At 37.5% G+C, this 20,076-nt stretch overlaps 1 protein-coding gene across 4 annotated transcripts in view; it reads left to right on the top strand.

Moving 5' to 3' along the window:
- HS3ST5 (heparan sulfate-glucosamine 3-sulfotransferase 5) overlaps nucleotides 1-20,076 on the top strand; it is a 264,574-nt gene that overhangs the window by 217,339 nt on the left and 27,159 nt on the right. The window contains exons 4-5 of one of the 4 annotated variants that reach the window (XM_045542292.1): nucleotides 10,854-10,946; nucleotides 11,840-11,841. The exons of the other annotated variants lie outside the window; for them this stretch is intronic. The gene's annotated coding sequence lies outside the window, so the exon portion shown is untranslated. The remainder of the gene's footprint in view (nucleotides 1-10,853; nucleotides 10,947-11,839; nucleotides 11,842-20,076) is intronic. 4 annotated transcript variants of the gene reach the window in all.

Genomic DNA, 20,076 nt, shown 5'->3' with positions numbered 1-20,076 from the left:
TCTGGACTGGAGGGAAGGTAAACAAACAGCAGCAGACTCTTCCAGATCTACAGATCTGCTCTCATTTAAGTGTCAAATGTCAGAGAGATTCCAGAACCACTTACGTTCTGGGAATGCCAAAGCCCTGAGGTTGAAGGAATCTGTGCAACTGTGTCTAAGCCAGGAGTTCAGTAACGTGTATCGCAATGGTTAGGCAGTAGAGGAAACTGCAGTAAATACAGTTTTCTCTACTGAAGATGTTTTTGGAGCCTTTGATATACCCATAGGCGCTGTAAATCACCAAAGGGGGCACTCAGTGTGTGTTATTGCTCAAATCATTTTTACCACATAGTGCTTTTTTAGGGAGATCTGAGGAGACTAGCATCCCAGGGGAGCATTACTCTCTAAAAAGATGTCATCGCTGTTTGGGGAGAATACAGGTATAATGCAATAGAATATAGGAGTTTGTCTTTCTGTATGTTTTTAAAACATGTTACTTTTGTGCTTTGGAATTGCCCTAGATAAATATGTTGTAAACCTCTGCAAGTCTCTGCTTATTCAGCTTAATAACCCCTTTGTGACTTCTGAGTAATGTAAGAATTTGATTCATTATTTAGAAAACTGAGTTGCTGCAGTAATGAACTAGATATTATATTTAATTGAGACTGCCAATCCTGCAGAGATTGCCAATCTCACATAGCATCAGACCTAACTGAATATTTATGCTAGCTTTAAAAACAGGGAAAGAAAAAGAATTCACTTTCAAAAGTTAGAGAAAACGCTTTGCCAATTACTAGGGATCCTTGATGTGACTTTTAATTTATAGAAAATCACAGATTAATTGCTTTCAAACCAAATGCTGTGACTCTTAGCCAGCGCTTTAATTTAAACAAATCTTCTTCTCCACCTTGTCTGTGAGATCCTACCTACAAAGTGATAAAGCCTGTAATGACTGGCACAGTGTCAACTTTAGAAGCCATGTACTATATATGTCTTGAAACTAAATATTTCTTCTTCCCATTGACTCTTGACCCCCTTAGAACAACTGTCGCCTTCTTCAAATGCTTTCACTAGGTAAAAAGTCAATTGGCTGTAAGTGGTGATGAAGAAAATGTCATGTGATTAATGCTACAGCTTAGGCTGTTGTGATTAGTCACAGGAAAAACAGTTAAACTTCCTCCCCAAGAAACATGGTACGTTAACAGCAAATGGCCTGCCTGAAGCCCAATAGGAAGAAACGGTTGGGCCGTGTTAAAAGCTGCCTATTGATTTGTGCCCCGACTGAAAGCCATGTGCTGATGTAAATGAAAATGTGTCAAGAGTTGATATCGATTTTTTTTAAAATCAGACCATCTCTGGGGAAATACTGCTAGCCATACTACTGCTCTTGTCTATGAGTGAAATAAGGTTCCTTTCCACAAGACTACACATGTCCAGACATCAAATTTTTCTCTTTAACTGAGGTGCGGTAGGATGCCAGTCCATCGTGTGCAATGTCTGCTTGGAAAAAATGGCCCAGAGAATACAGAGTTTGTGCTTATGAGGGATGTGTATGTGAGAAAGGGTATAAGCTCCTGCCCACCCATCTACAAATTGGCCTGTTTGCATATGGCTCGTCACACACATACAAGCTTAAACTGGGAATTTTCAGACTGTGTCTCCCAAAATAAACCATGGCAGAAGAATATATTTATTTTTAGAAAATTCTATTCAAAGATAATCACAATATATATGTATATATATAAACTGAAATATATTAGGATATGAACTGTGAAACTGAAGGCTTTCTTCTCCCATAGGAAAACTAGCCACATTTTTTCTCCCTTTCTTAGCATGATTCCCTGAGCCGTACCTTATTCATAGACCACGGTGCTTATAAATATTGACTAACAATATAACAAAAGGCCAAGAGTCATAATAATCATGCAGCTTTGAGTCAAATCTGTGGGGATTTCAGCTGCCTAGGTAAGGCTGCACTCATGCCTCAGCTGGGGCAACGCATGGACTCTAATATTAGACAATTAGAATGGAAAATTAGCGTGGAAGAGGAGAGAGGTCATCACCTGCCAATATATGTGGATTATTTGGAATCAACTATTGGGATTAGAGCAAACCCTAATAAACTGATAAGGGAAATGGTCATTCCCTCCGTGGTAGCTTAGGGAGCTAAATCCACTTAGTTTGATTTATGGGCCTTAGGCACAGGCACGTGATGAAAACTTCACTTTGCAAATTGATTAACTTTTTGTTGATTACTCAATGACCTTTGCAATATTCTAGATTTTATGATCTGTATACCTTGTGCTCGAGATTAAAGGAAAAACAATGATCTGAAATAGACCCTAAGGGAATGGGAATTATTATGATGAGATCATTTTATACTGAATGTCCCACATTAAAATTTAGGGATGTGTAGCAAAAACTTTCAGAAGATGGTTTATTACTAGTAACTGGGAAGATAAATGAGGTTACAAATGATCTAAGTAGAGGGAACTTTTCATTTAGGGCCACTGTCTTAAAATCCCTAAAATTAATCTGTAGCTCTTAAAACAGATGTAGCCTGCTGATCCTGTAGCCTGACTAGCAAGCTAAGACTTACAGCCGATCCTCTAGCGTATCCACCCCTGAGACAGCTACCAGAGCAGCCTTTCTGCAGCCTGGAAGACCAGCTCAGACCCAGAGATCTTTGCATTCTAGACCAGCTCTGGACTGCTCCGCCTCCTGTCATTCCTTGTATGATTGTCTTGTCCTGTTAAACTTTGGAGATATATTTATTAATTATCTCCAACAGGACAATAAACTCAATAAAGACATGCATTATAGTTCATTGTATTGGCAGCAGTGCGTAACTTCATAACTGCTCAAAGAAAAAATACACAAATGTGCATACATATGTGTACATGTATATGCATGTGTATATATATTTTTAATGCAAGATTAGCTAACTTCCCTATGACATTATTTAGTCATTTTTCACACTGAAATCAAAGAAATATATCCCAATGCCCTCACACAGTTATTCATTCTAAGATAAGCTCAAAGTACCTCAGAAAATACGATTCAGAATAAAAATAAGTGTGTTTCCTTTCATCTTATGGTTTATATGGCTGCTTAATATACCCATTTGTCAAATAATCCTTAGTTGCCTTTCTTTCATGCTCAGGCATATAAATATCGTTTTCAAATATATATACACACTTGAGATAAAGAGAGAAAATGATTTGAGAGTGGCCATAAAGTCTGAAAACATAGATAATATTAATTTATCATCTACATATAATATAATGTCAATACATCATTTGTCACATGTTTGTGTTTCCAGGTTTAGTGGCCACCCTGTGTATACAGACATATTGTCTAAAGGTAAGCATTTAACAAACTAACTGATTTTTTTATTTTAACTTGAGTTGCCAAGTTGAAGGTTTTTGTTTGATTAGGTTTTTCATCTTAAATAAAAGGAAACAAAGGATTTTAGCAAGAGAATTGTCACAGCCTGAAAATTTCAGGTTAAGCAAAAGATCGTAACTTTATCATACTACCTTGAATGTTTTAGTATGTTCTTCACTTGCGTAGTAGGACATCTGAGTTAGAAAGCATCTGTTACTATTTAATTCCCAGCCTTTTCTTTCAGAGGCTATCTTCACTTTTTCAAGATCTGTACTACAGAAAGGGGCAGACAAGTAAATGTCTGTACGCAAGTCATGCATTTGGCTTTTGTTTGTAAGGAAGAAATAGAAAACATATAAACATGTAAACCTAAACATAAGAATGAATTATTTGCCAACCCACAAAATTTGTCACTACTCTTTTTTGTCCATTGGGGGTAGAGTTAGTTAAAAATCTTATTTAAATATTTAGTTGGGACTTAGACCGAGACGGGAACCCAGAAAAGAATAATATTGTGTAGTATTATATGAAGATAAAAAGAAAAAGGAAATAGAATAAGAAAGGAAAGCTAGGGAAAATTGCCTTTCTTTTCTTATTCACCACATCTCTCACCCCAAAATAATTTTGATTACTTCAATTCAAAGGGTTCATATTTTCCAGAACACAAAATAGACTTCAAGTGTAGTTCTATGCAGAATATCATATATTTATGCCACTACATTTGACAAGTGTAAAAACAAATGAGAAATATGTAATGTAGTACTCTTATAATTTGAACACGCTTGAAAATATAGAAACAAACATAAATCACAATATGCAATATAAAAGATGCTAAATACCCAATATTTCCTTCGCTAGTAATAATACTTTTGTCATAAATATGATTTAATGTCACTGGGCAAAAGTTTTGAAAGAAGTTTTGCACGTTACATCCTTAGAACAATAAATAAAATATATCCCAATAACATAAGTTACCTTTTTTTCTTAAGTACTTCACATAGGACCGAGGCTTTCATGGATTCCTTTAACTGGTAATATATTAGTATACATAATTTAAAATTTTATTCTGCATATTCTGTTGAATAGAGTTAAATAATCTAATATAGAACTGCATATATATTTATATATCTATATAGAGAGATATATTTAATACCAATAAATAATGACCTATTGATATTATAATGACATATGATATGCAGGTGGTAAAAATTTTAACCTTTTTGCTTTGTGTTACGCAGAAAGAAAAGTAATCAGGAACTTAGATGAAATTCTTTTTTTCCCCTTTTATTACACCAAAGAAATTGAGTGCAATGAAGCACACTATGCCTTTCTCTATCAGGTGCATATTTACATTTGGATTGCTAAATTATTTACCATAAATACATTTTTAACTCTAGAAAACCTTAAAATAATAAAGTTCCATTTCAGGCTTTATACAAACATGCAAATGTTAATGTGACTGAGGAATATACTTTAAATTACAGAGCATTTTTATTCATTATTCTATTACCCCTGCTGTGATGTTCAGGCCTCTCAACAACTATGGAATATTAGGGAGCCCCCTAGTGGCACCTGTATGCCTAGTAAATTTTCAAATTAAGAATAAAGTTGGTTATTTTTCTTACTAACCACTTGAACCAGTTTTGAAACCTATTTTGATGACTTTTTTCCCCTAGTTTTTAAATCCAAGTTTACTTCCTTTCATGTACCACATATATTGTGCAAGTTTCTGGCATCAAAAATGTAATAATATCATCTCTGGTTATTTAAATGCTCAATTGCTAAAATCTCTTTTCATTCTTTCTCATCTGTGACCTTTCCAGGTATCTCAGGAACCATTTAGAGATAAGATGTTAAAATATTTTCATGGGAAATAAGATTCCTACATTAAATTGCAAAAGCACACATCTACCCAAATAGATACTAGTTTTAATATTATTGTAGTAAAGAGGCATATCTTCATTATACTTTCATCTCTACCTCCATCAGCCAAAGGAAAAGATACATAAAATGATACCTAAACTGCCTCAGCACTGAGGCAGCCATCTAACAGGTTGAGAACTTTCTAACATTCCTGTTAGTTACGGGCAAGGTTTGATGATGGGCTCGAGAGTGATGGCCCCTTGGGGCAAATGAACAATTTACAGTAGTCCTGATGCTTGTCCAACTAGATTCCCACAAAACCTCTTTCCTCATGTAGAATTATCCTCCTTAATAAGTGAGTGAAGGCTTCCTGGGATTTACAATACATCCATGGAATCTTAAACAGTGGGGTGAAGTTAGTCTAAGAAATGCTAGAGAGCAGCATTCTTCACTGTGAGGACAACTTCAACAGGAATATAGAGATGAAAATAGCATGAATTTGCCCTGGGAACCATACAACAAACCGTTAGTATTATTGAAACACAGGGTGAGAAGTGGGAGCATAGGATAGGAGATGTATCCAGAGATGTAACAGGGTCCAGCCAGACTATGGAAGGCTCTGGAGGCTACAGTTAGGGGCTTCTGTTTTAGGAAATCAATCTGGGAATAGGCCACATTATAAATTTGTGGGGAAATAAGACCAAGATCACAGCAAACATTTGGTCCAAGCAGGAAATGATGAGAGGTGGTAGAAAAAGTTGTCAAAAGTGCCTCTGCAGTAATGCAAAGTCATTTCTGGACCACTGATGCTTTGGGTAACAGTGGAATTAACTGGAGTCTGAGCAAAAGCCCTGGCAGCACCCCACGTCAGCTCAGTACTCTGTCAGTGTTGTCTTCTTTGGTTATTCACCCCATGCCCTTGGCAGTTCTACTGGCTCTTTCCATCTCCCTGAGAGCGAGCTCAGGTGAGCATCTCATGGCCATCAGCCCAGAAAAAAGGCATGGGTTGTATGGTGTGGATTTCACTACTTTGGAGTCTAGGATCTCAGAATGTCTAGAGTGGTTACGGACTAAATGTTTGGCATAAGGGACAGGGAGATGCTCAAAGTGACTCCTAGGTCTTGGGTATGGCAACAGGGAAGATGGAAGCACTGAAATGGAGGAGCAAAAGTGAACTGTATTAGTTTCCTATGCTGTGTAACAAATTCCCACAAACTTAGGCACTTAAAACAACACACATTTATTATCACATCATTCCTGTGAGTCATGAGTCTGGGCTTGGCTTAGCTGGGTTCTCTGCTTCAGAGTTTCACCAGGCTGCCATCAAGGTGTCAGCCAGGGCTTGGTTCTCATCTGGAAGCTCAACTCAGGGAAAGACATGCGGCCCTGGTTGTTGACAGCATTCAGTTTCTTGCAGCTGAGGGTTCATGGCAGCCTCACTCTTCAAAGCCATCAGCAGAGGGAGACTCTAGAGCAAGCCTACTAGAAAAACACATCATGTTCCATCCAGACTATTGCAAAAGGCATTAATTCATCTTTTTTATGGCTGAGTAGTACTCCATGGTTTTATTAATCCACTCATGAATTGATGGGCACTTGGGTTGATTCCACAACTTTGCAATTGTGAATTGTGCTGCAATAAACATTTGAGTGCATGTATTTTTCTGATGAAAAGTCTTCTTTTCCTTTGGGTAGATATCCAACAGTGGGATTGCTGGATCGAATGGTAGGTCTACTTTTGGTTCTTTGAGGAATCTCCATACTGTAGTCTGGACTCAAGCATTACAAAAGCAATCCATGTAACCTAAAATATTTGTACCCCCTTAATATTTTGAAATTTAAATTTTTTTTAAAAAATAAGTGATAACAATAAAATTTGCTTTTAAACTAAAAAAAAAAAAATCATGTAACACACTCACAAAATTGATACCTTTACTATATTCTATTGGCTAGAAGCAAGTCACAGGTCCTGCCAATACTCAAGGGGAGGGGATTATACAAAAATATAAACATCAGGGGTCAGAGATCATGAAAGGCAACCTAACTATCCATCACATGAGTCCTTTATAATGTTTACAAAATGTAAGATTTCTGGGTATATTTACCTCCAACTGTAAATTCAAGGAGACTCCATTATACTGTAACTTGGACCATTATTACATGGGTTTAGGATTATTAGAATAAGAATATGTGTCTTGAAAATATCTGGCATATGGGAAGGAAATAAAGAAATAACTCCTTTCTGATCTTTATCACCCATTCAGGAAGACTTATATTGTGCATTTTTAATAAAAATTTGCTTTTCATCATCTCATATACCTCTGAGAAATCTCAGTTCATGGTTTGGAAACTATAAAACAGCAAAATTTAAGACTACTTGATACTAAATAACATAATAACATTGGATTGTTGCTGAGTGCTTTCCTTTCCAATATGAGGTTTGACTTGATGTGAATATTTAGTAAAATATTGGAACTGACTTTAAATCTTTTCCTTGAACACCTCTTCTTAAACTCCCTCAAAGAAACCAAGATTCTTTGAAAACTAAGGGCAATTCTAAAATGGCATATATTAAATCCAGTCTTCTTCCGAGTCCTAATGACTGTCTTTAAAATACCTGCTCTACTCACTCCTTTTCTCTTTTTACACAACCTCTCTACTCACTAGAAGCTATTCCTGCCTCATGTCTGGATAAATCAGCATCAGCCTCATGCCTGCTATCCTTACTCTAATCTTCTCTTCCTCCTATGTCAGTGCTATTCAGGATTGAATTTTCTTCTATAAAAACAGCTTTTAACAAGCAGTTTCTTTTTTCAGTCATTTTTTGCTGCTGCTATGTTTCCTACATACCCATGTCTGCCTTTTTAGACAATGTATTATCTAATGTCTATTCAATCTTATTCCCATTCTTTAGCACAAACTATCTTTTCCCTCCCAAATAATCCTCTCTTGGCCCCTCCACAAAGCAAGCTTGTTTCTGTTTCTTTACGTCTGCTCAGATTGTGCCCAGCATGGACTGCCCATGCCTCTGCCATCATGCATGCCCTAAGTCACAATGAATAGACACTGCAGGATGAGGAGCTCAGGTAAAGAGTGACAGGAAGCTAGATGCATGCAAGAGAAAAGGAGAAAGACAAGATGAACCCATAAGCAAACTCAGAAGGCAGTGGTCCAGGCAGAGCCAGAAATTTGGAAGAAAATGGACAAAATGAGCAGTGATATTGCCACATTCTGGAAGTCAAAACCAATCCAAACCAGGCAGGTTAGCCTAGACATGTAAATATCAAGGGTCAAGACAGGCAAAGGGGAGGAAGACAGAAAGCATCCACAAAAAAAGTATCCCAGAAGGCAAAATAGGCACAAGGTCATTGTGAGGATGTTCCTGGGCCCTAGAGGGATGAGCAAGCAAAGAGGGCAGGCAGGTGCATATTCACCAGGAGCAGCTCCAGGAGAGGCAGCATTCTGCCTGAGACCAGGTTCTACAGTGACACAGTGCACTTCCTGTTCACCTTCACAGCATGGTGCATGTGAAGGGTCACAGTCTTTGAAGCCAGTCCGACTTGGGTTGAAATTCTTCTTCCACCATTTGTTAACTGTGTGACCTTGGACTCGTTACTGAACTTCCCCAAGCCTCAGTTCACTTATCTGTAAAATGTGGATAATCATACCAATCTCATGGGATAATAAGAATTAAATGTGATTACATATACTATATAAAATGCGTCACACATCTAGCCAGGTATACAACATATATATTGAGTTTTATCATTTTGTTTTTATTTTCCCATCTGCTAAAATGAAAATGGCTATCAAGTTGGACCTATACCTCAATCTTTTATGAGGTCTGCATGACCTTCTCTAAGTTCTTGTGATCTGTAAAATATGCCTCATACATGGTGCCACGTATCACAGAATGTTCTGTAGGTGTGCTAAGTTTCAGGTGACTTTAGCTAATTTCCCCAATGATATTATGAGCTCCTTGAGGCGAGGCTTCCTAGCGTCCAGCCCACGATGAAGACTCAGCCAGCACTTGCGATTGCAGTGCATTTCTAGGCCCCACTTCATTCATTCATTCAACAAGTATTTGCTGAGTGCTCACTATGTACAATGCCCTGGGGATGTAACAAAAAGAATCAAAGCTTGGCTCCTGGAGCTAGGCATGGATTACGTCACTAAAGTAAGAGCGTTGTGAATCTTAAAAATGGAAGGACCCTGAGAGAGTTACCTAGCCCAGCTTTTTAATTTTACCGGGATGTGACTGAGAATCAAAAAAAAAAAAAAAAACTGGCTTTTAATTTCTTCTCCATTGACCACTTTTTTGCCTATTGAGTCACTGTAGTTTTGAAAAACAAAGAGAGAAAAGTCTAAGATGTTTTTAACTGAGTAAGAGTCAGGAAGTAAATTGTTTTGCCTCCTGCCCTGTCACTGTGAAACTGAGCGCCCTTCTCCCAGAGAAGGTTGCCAGCAAATGTGCACGGCATAGCCTCCTGCAAGTCTCTGCCAGAAAACTGACAAAAGTTTTCTGTGGTTGCTGTGATCTGGCCTCCTTCCTTCTTCCCCAATGTGAGAAAAAAAAAAAAAAGACATCATAGGAAAAAACACAGGTAATTCAGGAAGAATGGAAAAATGCTTTCTGCTTTCTTTGTTATAGAAGGCCAACATAGTGGCTTCCTCCATAGATTATTCCAGACCACTGCTTAGTATATTTAACAAGACACATTTAAGCATTTGTATGCAGAGATGCATTGAAATCAATAGTATGAGACTGGCATCTGAAGACTCAGTGGCATTAATCAAACTGTTTTCTCAACATCCTTCAATACTTGATCCACAAAGTTATTTCAAGATTAGAACCACCAAGGTGAAGATTAACACCTTTAGTTCAGTGGGGCTAATGAGACATGACTTATTAATCCTATAATAAAATCTTAATTAGACACCAGAGCACTGCGTGTTTCATTGTTAAATACTACCCAATCCCCAAAGAATTGAAAAATAAATAGAGACTAAAATAGAAAGTGGTGTTATAATTAGGTCCCCTGGAACAGCAGCAGTAGTTTTTTTCCCCATGAAAAGTATTTGTCACTTTTTTCTCTAAATAATTTAGTATTTGCATTTTTAACAAAAGTTTGGTACAAACATTCTTGAAATAGCTAGACATGTGGACACCAGAGAAAGAGAGATTATGATTCACCAGAACTCTGCTAAGAAGGCAATATTACTGCTGAGTTTCAGCTGCAGCAATGTTAGTCACGGTTCAGGTTAATGAGAAAGATGAATTCATTACCATTTACTTCTTGTTCATTTAATAGTTTCTTCCTATTAAGACAGACACACTCATTTTTAACACTAAGATTTCATGATGAAAGTCCAAATATTTTGGAATTGCTTCATTTTATTTCATTGGCACTTTTTTGCAAACTACCCATCCTACCCAAAAAGGAAGTGGGAGAAAAGAGGGCTGGAACACAGGGAATAGTAGAAATTTACTCAAGCTTTCTAAAACTAAAAAGGTAGAACATAGCATACTCATGCTAGTGTGTATGACTGACAAGTTTTTCCATAGTATTTGATGTTCTAAATTGTGTTTTCATTAGTGGGTTAAAGATAAGTGTAGAGGCCAGGTGCGGTGGCTCACACCTGTAATCCTAGCACTCTGGGAGGCCAAGGCGGGTGGATTGTTTGAGCTCAGGAGTTCGAGACCAGCCTGAGCAAGAGTGAGACCCCGTCTCTACTAAAAATAGAAAGAAATTATATGGACAGCTAAAAATATATATAGAAAAAAAGTTAGCCGGGCATGGTGGCACATGCCTGTAGTCCCAGCTACCCGGGAGGCTGAGGCAGGAGGATCGCTTAAGCCCAGGAGTTTGAGGTTGCTGTGAGCTAGGCTGACGCCACGGCACTCACTCTAGCCCGGGCAACAGAGTGAGACTCTGTCTCAAAAAAAAAAAAAAAGATAAGTATAGAAAGGAAAGAAGGAAGAGAGAGAAAAAGGGAGGAAGGTGGATGGGAGAGAATCTTTGTGATATTCATAGGTACTACTTCCGAATAAATCCTCTTGCTAAGTTACAGCTGGGAAAAAATATCGTTGTCATTCTGTGTACAATTATTTACAAAGTATACTAATAGACCAGACTGTCAAATTATGTCAGTCACATCTAGAAGACAACAACAAGCAAATTGCCTTACACAAATGGAAAATGTATAAGATGCATAGATCTCCTGTGCAGGCAACCTCAACCGAGACTTGTTAATTAATGTTATTATGTCCTACTTTTTTATTCTGTTTAAAATTATGGACTGCATTCTTTTCACCTTTTTTTTAAAAAAAAAGAAAAAAATCATTAAAGCCTAAGCCTCACACTTCAAAATCTTCACACTTTAAAAAGTCTCCTAATCTTTGGCAGAGGAGGAATTCCACCTGTACAGGGATCCCAGAGAAATGTCAGTGCTCCCTTCCCACAACTGGAGTTTCAGAAATGTATGGAGAGTACACACAGCATCAAGTTTTGGGAAGCTGGTTTAGCAATTATTCTGGTTATTGTTAAGTTAGACACAATTATTAAAATAGAAAAGTTATTTTCTTTTGACACTTACTAAACCCCAAAAGTGGTGTTTGAAGAGAATATTCCAAAGAATAAGAAATTAGCTGGTGAGACTAAGATCATGAGGTTGAACGATGGCTTCCTTCTATTCGGTGGCCACAAAGTAGACCCCTTGCCCCAGCTGTAATGACTATGTTCTTATTCACAATAATAATGGGAAGTAACAGCAAAAGCAATCATAATATTTGAAGATAATATAGAAGACACATATGGTTTTAACACTTCTTAGCTGTATGATGTTTGATAAGTTTGAGTTAACTGATTTGGGTCTGTGTTTTCACATTTCAAAGTGAGGGTGCTAATAAAAGCTAGTAAGTTTGCTTTGAGAATTTGATGATATAGCATATTTGGGAGCAGTGCTCTATAAAATATCAAGCAACAAATAAATGTCTGAAAGGCACCAGCACGTGAAAGAATGAGGGAATCAAGGAAAACCCATCACTGCTAATTAGGAAAATTACTGAAAGCACGTACGTCCTCTCTTCTGCACAGATGAAAGGCAGCACTGACCAGGCTGGAAAGGGTCCCCAGAACAGGAAGGAAAGGTGCAATTCACTCCTGTAAGTCCATATATGCCTAGAGGCCATTGCCAGAAAAATTCATTAAATGGCCAATAGAAGGCTTGGCTACAATTCTGTTTTAAATATAGCTCCCAATTGCTTCCCAACTTTTGTTTTCCTCTCTGTATGGTAGGGTGAATATGTCACTACTCTGCGAGTCAGGAGATAAATAGCCTGGTTTGAGTTCACTAGGTTTATTTACTTTGCATTCTTCATTCATTCATTCATTCGTTCAACCAATGTCCATCAGATCCTGTGCTGAGCACAGGACATACAGCAGTATACTCTCGTATGGCTTCCCATCTGGCAGGGTCATTTAAACTCTCCAGCCTTAGCTCCTTCATCTGTAAGAAGAGGGAAATGGGCATGATGTTTCCTACTGTGTCTTCCAGTTCTGATGCTCTCAGTGTTTTTTTCTCTCTGAAGATTTCATTCTTCATTCTTCTCTAAGGACCCATAGAATCTTGCTGAGTCTTTCCCTCTTCATCAAATTATGAAATAGTATTTATGAGCCTATATATAGGAATATATATTTACATACCTAAACATGTCTACATATATCCACACATACATGTATATAACCTATAACCTGTTTCCTAAATAGAATTCCTCCATTCAACTTATGCATTGCACATTTTCTGAGAGTCATTAAAGGAAGTTACTATGTCATTTATGGAGTTATATACAGACAGGTATAATAAAGAGCTCCTATCCTCTAAGTATTTACAATGAAATAGAATAAAAATAATATATTCACAAGTAAATTCACATCAGAATCCTTCCCTTTAGGAGGAAGAAATCCCTTTCATTTGAGGGGACCAGAGGAGGTTTCTTGTAGGCAATGGATCTAACATGAGCCTGGAAGAAGAGATAGAATATTGATAAGCAAAATGAAAGAAGAGAAGGTCAGCTAGGGAATAGGATGAGCAGAGGGAAAGAATAAGAAAGCACGGAGTTTCTGAAAAAATACTGGCCATGGTGGACATTTCATATGTGGGTCACGAGAGCTGAGGCAAACAGAGCAGACTGCAGTCAAATGTGGATTACAATGCCCAATTCAGGTGCTGGGACTTTATGTTCTAGTCGAGCACAATTCAATAAAGTATAATGCAAATCACAAATATGTAATTTAAAATTTTAGAGCCCTCATTAGAAAAGGTAAAAAGAAACAGATGAAATTAATTTTAATGATATATTTTCTTTTACCCATTATGGGCAATATACCATTTCAACATATAATCAATATATTTGACTTTTTTTCATACTATGTATTTGAAATCCAGTGGGTATTTAAAGCTTTTGGCACATCTTTAGCTGCGCTAGTGGCTAATGTCTAGTGACCACCATATTGGCCCAAGCAGTTCTAGCCTGTGGAGAGACATTACTGGATTTTAGGTGGAGAGTGGTTCAGTAAAAGCAATTTATAAGCAATTAAATGAGGCTTTTGTATATAGATGTGTAGCAGATTGTGAGGAGGTTATGGACACAAGACAGGAAGATGATCCTGTTGAAATAATCTGGGTTTGAAGTGATTGGAGAGGAAGTGTGGTGGTCAACGCACAGATTACAAAACTAGGGAGAAACGTTGAGGCTACTCAATCCAATTGAAGGAGAAAGTGACAAGCAATATGCTGATTTGTACAGTTAAAGGAAAAGTAGAGCTATTCTTTCGCATCACCTGGCTATCTCGCTTGTCTCACTGGTCCTGAGCCATGTTATGCTCACTCAGTCCACAAACACTGATCAAATGCCTACTAATGAACAGGGCCAGGCTTTGTGGGTTTATATGCATATGGACCATTGTTCTTAATGTCAGTAACTTAATGTCGTGACATTTGTAAGAGAGGACAAAAGCTGTTTTTGAAGCCTTTGGGAACACAAAAGGGAAAAATATCTAATTTTGCCTGGAAGAATCTAAAAAGGATTCTTGGGGCAAATGACACCTGATCTGAATACTGAAGGATAAGTACAATTTCCACAGGTTGAAATAGAGAAATAGGCACGATATGCGGGAGGAAGAGCATGAGAAAATTTAGGAAAGTATCTGGCATGTCTGGGAAACAATGACTATCTGCCAGATTTAGGGTCTATGTGGACATATCATCAGGAATGGCTGGAAAGGCAATGAAGAATAAATTGGAGGTGAGAGGAATCACCACCTAGCCAAATGCACAGTGATTCCACTTTGTTGCAGACACCTGGAACATTGTCAGGGAGAAAAGACACTTCAGAGCTGCAGGTGAGTGTGGGAACATGGCTTTGGCTTGAGAAAGGACAGAGAGGAGTAAGCCTCTGACAGAAGAATATGAAGACAATGGCTTGCAGATTATAACTTGGAATACTGACTTAGTGTCAGATATAATGATCTGCTTTTTCACTGAATAGTGTTCAACATTTCACCAAATTGACCTTTGCTTACCAATAGCAAATTCAATTGCATTATCTTCTCTGTTCAAAGTTTAAACATTAGAGCTAGTATTGTTATGGGTACAATGTATCCCTTGAAGGTGAGTTTTTGCTGTTTGGAACTCAGTATTCTGTGAACAAAAAGCTTCAAGCAAAAATCACTCCTTTTTTTTCCTTAAAGCTACAGATGATGGAGAAATATGCCTGTATTAGTTTTCTATTGCTGCATAACAAATTACCACAACCACAGCAACTTAAATAACACCCATTTATTATCTCATAGTTCTGTAGGTCAGAAGTCCAGGCAAGCACAAGGCTAAAATCAAGCTATCAGCTGGACTGGCCTCTTGTTTGGAAACTTCAGAGAAGAATCTGCTTCCAGATTCATTCTTGTGGTTCTCAGAATTTAGTTCCTTGTAGTTGTAGGATGAGGTCCTGGTTTTCTTGCTAGCTGTTGGCTAGGGGTCACTCTCAACTCCTAGAGGCTGCTCTCCAAATCCTTGCGTCTTCAAGCTAGCAAGAGTATGTCAGTCCTTCTCTTGCTTGGAATCTCTCTAACCTTTCCTGCTACCAGCTAGAGAAATTGCTCTGCTGTTAAAGGGCTCATCTGATTACATTAGCCCCACCTGAATGATCTATCTTATGGTCAACTGATTAGTAGACTTAATTACAATCTGCAGAACCCTTTGCCTTGGAACCTAGCGTAATCACAGCAGTACCACGAAGGGCAAAGGTTGTGGGGGACATGTAGAATTCTACACTCTTTAATTTCATGGCAGAGTACATGGAACAATTTGATTTTTCCTTGTAAACTGAAAGAAGCTATTGCTACTCTATAAAATGAAACAAAGAAACAAAATTTCTTTGAATGTCTATAAAAGAACAAATTTTCTCCTGGCCAAGTGGCTGCTTAAATGTGGGGAGAGATGAGAAATTTATATGAGTTTAAGGGAAAAGGAATAAAATAAAAGAGGCTTTCATTTCTGGCATTATGGTAGAATAGTTACCTTGTATCACCCTCACTATTGAAATAACTAAAATCCATGGCGACATAATTAAAATATATGTCTATATCTATAAATATATAACCACAACTATGAGGCTGCTTGGAAGTAAGGAATCAGCAGATCCCCAAAATGAAGTCAAATCAGGAAACCTGGTTGGTAAACAAGTTCCCAAGTGGATATTGCTCTGATCCTAGAATCCTTTCGCTTCCATTCTGATGGTTGTGTGGGCCCAGCCGTGAAATAAAGCCTAGAACCTGGGCAGTGCAAGGAATCTAATAAGAGGCACTCACAAAACCAGTCTTCTAGAGGGCTATACTGTCAATGTAGGAATGAATTAGAAAGAAACCTTTATATTGCATAAGGAAATTGATTTTGGCAGAGCGAGAGGACAAAATTCTCTGAGGATTCATAATCATAAATTGATCTTCACTTGAGTTTGAGTTCTAATTCATGTTACATGTGTGGCCCATAAAACCTCAAGCATGATCCCAGAAGACCGTGTTCTCAGGTGACAAGCAGAAGAAACTTTATAACTCCTTTGGAGGAACTCAACCTCAGCCCAGGCTTCAAAGAATACCAACAAATAAAGTTCCTTATAAAATGAACAGTCAAGAGTGAAGAATCACAAAACAATGAAAGAAGTAAGGCACTGTAAATAAAACCACAGACCACAAAGTCCTCAAATAATAGAATTTTTGACATAAAATATAAAATGGCTATGTTTAAAGAAATTCTTTAAAAGCTAGAGAATATGATCAGGGAACAGCAGACCATAAAAAATGACCAAGTATACTAGCACAATATTAGATTCTAGCAAGTTATATATAATAATTAAAATTTAAAATGCAAAAGATACACTCTCCAGTATATTAGATTTAGCAAAGATAGTGAACTAGCAGATCAAGCCTCAGAAACAAAGTAGAATGCAGTCCAGAGAGATAACGAGATAGAAAATATAAAATACATGACGAGGTCTGTCTGGAAAGTATCCAGCCATGTAATATGAAAAATGGAGACATTTATTGAAGAAGATACAAGATACAAGAAACAAAGTAGGCACCTTGGGACCTCACACGGTTCTCCCAGCGTCTCTTAACCTAACCTGTACACGTTCAACATTCTTGGGTGTTCTGCTTGTTGCAGGCCTTCCAGAACGTGGATCACTTTCAACAGTTTCTCAGCCATCTTTGAAGCATTTGTGCCACACTTTTATTTGCACTGCACTTGTTGCATCGTCCCCGAAAGCCTTCTAAATCATCCAAATAGTTTCCACGGAGAAATGTTCAAGCTTAATGCAAAATGTGATGCAGATTCATTGCTCCACTTGCTCAGTCATTTCAAATGCAGTAGCCACACGGTAAACATGCTCACTCAGCGAGGTGTAATGCTCTACTGACTAGTACAGTGAAGTCATCCTTGTTCACGCATGCACATTCCCAGTCCACTCTCCTTTGCTGCCAGGTTACATCTAAGTCTCACAAACCATTCTCATTATATTAATATTAAATATTGACGATAGCTGGATACTTTCCAGACAGACCTCGTAGGTTAAGAGTTATACAGATTAGTGTAAGAAAGTTTAGCCTACATCTAATCAGAGTTTCAGAAGGAGAAAGTAGAGATAATGGAGAAGAGGAATACTCAATGAGATGATGAGAATTTCCCCAAATTGTCAAAAGATAGCAATCCTGAGAACCAGGAAACCTAGTGAATCCCAAACAAGATAAATGAAAAGATTTCTACACCAAGACAAATTATAGAAAAGCTACAGGGCACCAAAGTAAAAAAGATCTTAAAAGCAGAAAACAGTGAAAAGAGAGATTTCTTTCAAAGCACAAATAGCCTGATTGTCAACTTCTCATCAGCAATAATGGAAGCCAGAAAACAGTGGTATAATACATTTAATAGAACATGCTAGAAAAAAATAACCACTTTCTTTGATTTCTATACCCAAACTGTCTTATAAAATTAGCATGAAAAAGGGCATTCAAATGTAAATACAGCCTGAGTGAATTTACACCAGAAGACATTTAATAAAGGAAATTTTATTTCAAATGAAAGATAAATGATCCAAACATTGGGAAAAATTCAGGCTAAAATGAAAATCAGCCCACAACTAAAATAACATAACTGCTAAGAGCCTGAGCTTGAGAATAATAAGATTCCTGACTCTCCTGACTCTACCACCTACAGTTTTACAACCTGGGCATGTTTTTCCATATGCCAAATGCGTATGACAATAACCCACCTCGAAGAGTTATTAAATGGGATCATGTATATTAGGCACTTAATACAATAACTGGCCCTGGTAAGTGTTCAGTAAATATCTGCCACTATTACTGTTATTATCTGAGATAATTTTGGATCCTTTTTTCTATTTGCCAATCAAAAAAGAAGAGCATGGTATTCACATCAAGTGCAAAGAGCTATACCCATTAACTACCCTGTGGTTACCACTGACAAAGACTCTCTCCTTAACCACACTCTAGTCAGGCTCCTCTGAGCACTTTTCTCAACAAGGCCTCAACCTTGGCCTGTGAGAACTTCAGACTGTCAACACAAATGATTTTATCTACCACCCCACCACCCCATAACACACACTAGGAGACTTGAAGAAATTCTAGGCATGGCTTCTAGCAGCCTAAGGCCACATCCCTGGGATGAAACTAGCTCTCCTTAAGATGCCTGCCTGAGACAGCTCAATGCTGCCAAAGGAATTACTGTTTGTTCCAGCCAAAACCTGACAAGAGGCCCCTGAACACCCTCTTAGAGCTGTTATTTTAGGAAACTTGCAATCATTCTTTCTCTGCCTTTGTGAGATATAAATCTTCCACCACCCAGGACTGTCTCCTTTAGCACCTGGAGCTGTCTCTTTGAAATGCAAACCTCCAGGAGATAGCTCAGTTCTCTCTCTCTTCATCTCCCTCTCCCTCTCCCTCTTTCTCTCCTTCTCTCTTTCTCCCTGTCTCCCTGCCCCCTACCTCCCACCTGTCACTCTCACTCTCATTCTTTGCCTCCTTGTCCCTGTGGGAGGGTAAGGGACTAACTCAGATGGGTGCCTTCCTCCAATTTGTAAAATTGAAACCACAAGAATTCTAGAAGAAAATGTCGGAAAAACTCTTCTAGATATTGGCCTAAGCAAAGAATTTATGAGGAAGACCCCAAGGGAAACCACACCTGCTTGGGTCTTGGCTTCCTCATCTATAGAATGGAGAATAGAGTAGTCTTGTGTCCCTCATATTTTTGTTGTCAAAGTAAAATGTTTAAACTTTAACCTACATTTTAGACATAAAGTAAAATGTTTAAAAGCTTTAAAGACTGCAAAATGCCATACAAATAGATAGTAGTATTTTGAAAATTGTGTTTTTATGGTGGTTAAGTGGATAGTAGGTTATCTTTCTCTAAAGTTTTCAGGAGGTTGCACTTACACAAATTTGCTAAAATTTCATATTAAACATATTGAATTTTCTGCATCTAACTTGGTAATTTAAACATGATATGTTCACATGTCTGTGTAGTCAGTCTGCTAATGGTTTAATTCTTCACTTAAAATGTTTAATGTTAAAAATCAGTCTTTCTAAAGTAAATATATAGCTTAGTGTTATGGAGATTAAAAGGGAGAGAAAGTCACTGAAGATAGAGGATAATGAGAACTACACTCATATAAAGCTTAATGATAAAAATGCCACCATACTTTTAATGTATTTATGGCATTAAAAGCCATTTTTTGTATACATTCTTTCTTTGATTTTCACCAAAAACAAAAAGAAAACTTGAGATAAGAAATAAGATCAAAAAGTTAGCTTTCTGTCTGGTAGTGAATACTACCCTTGATTTTAAAATAGATACCTTCAACTATTATTGGATAGATGTGACAGGTAGAACTAATATTACTATAAAATTGATTTTAGCTATACAGAGCAGAGGGAAGAGCTTATCCTGTTAACTTGATCTCTTTACAGGAGCCTAAATCACTGAAATGGTCTGTTTGGACCACATATATTAACTTCATTACCTATAAAATTGTTACCTGTGCAAGTCACACTTTTCTATATAAACACAAAATTAAAGAAGGAAAGATTCTGTTTCCTAACTCACTAGCAAGACAAATTTACTAAACTCCAACAACTATTCAATGAAGTGAAAAGAAATTTGGGGAAAGGTGGGGAACACCCTTCTATAAACACAGTTACATATACCAGTGAGATACTGAGATGAAGAGTAAATGGGATTCCAGGCCAAAACAAAATTCGGTTCCCATATCTTTCC

Source organism: Lemur catta, chromosome 2 (assembly GCF_020740605.2).
Source record: "Lemur catta isolate mLemCat1 chromosome 2, mLemCat1.pri, whole genome shotgun sequence".
NCBI lineage: Eukaryota > Metazoa > Chordata > Mammalia > Primates > Lemuridae > Lemur > Lemur catta.
Note: the sequence above shows the minus strand (reverse complement) of the source record. Positions and strands in the feature narration are given on the sequence as shown.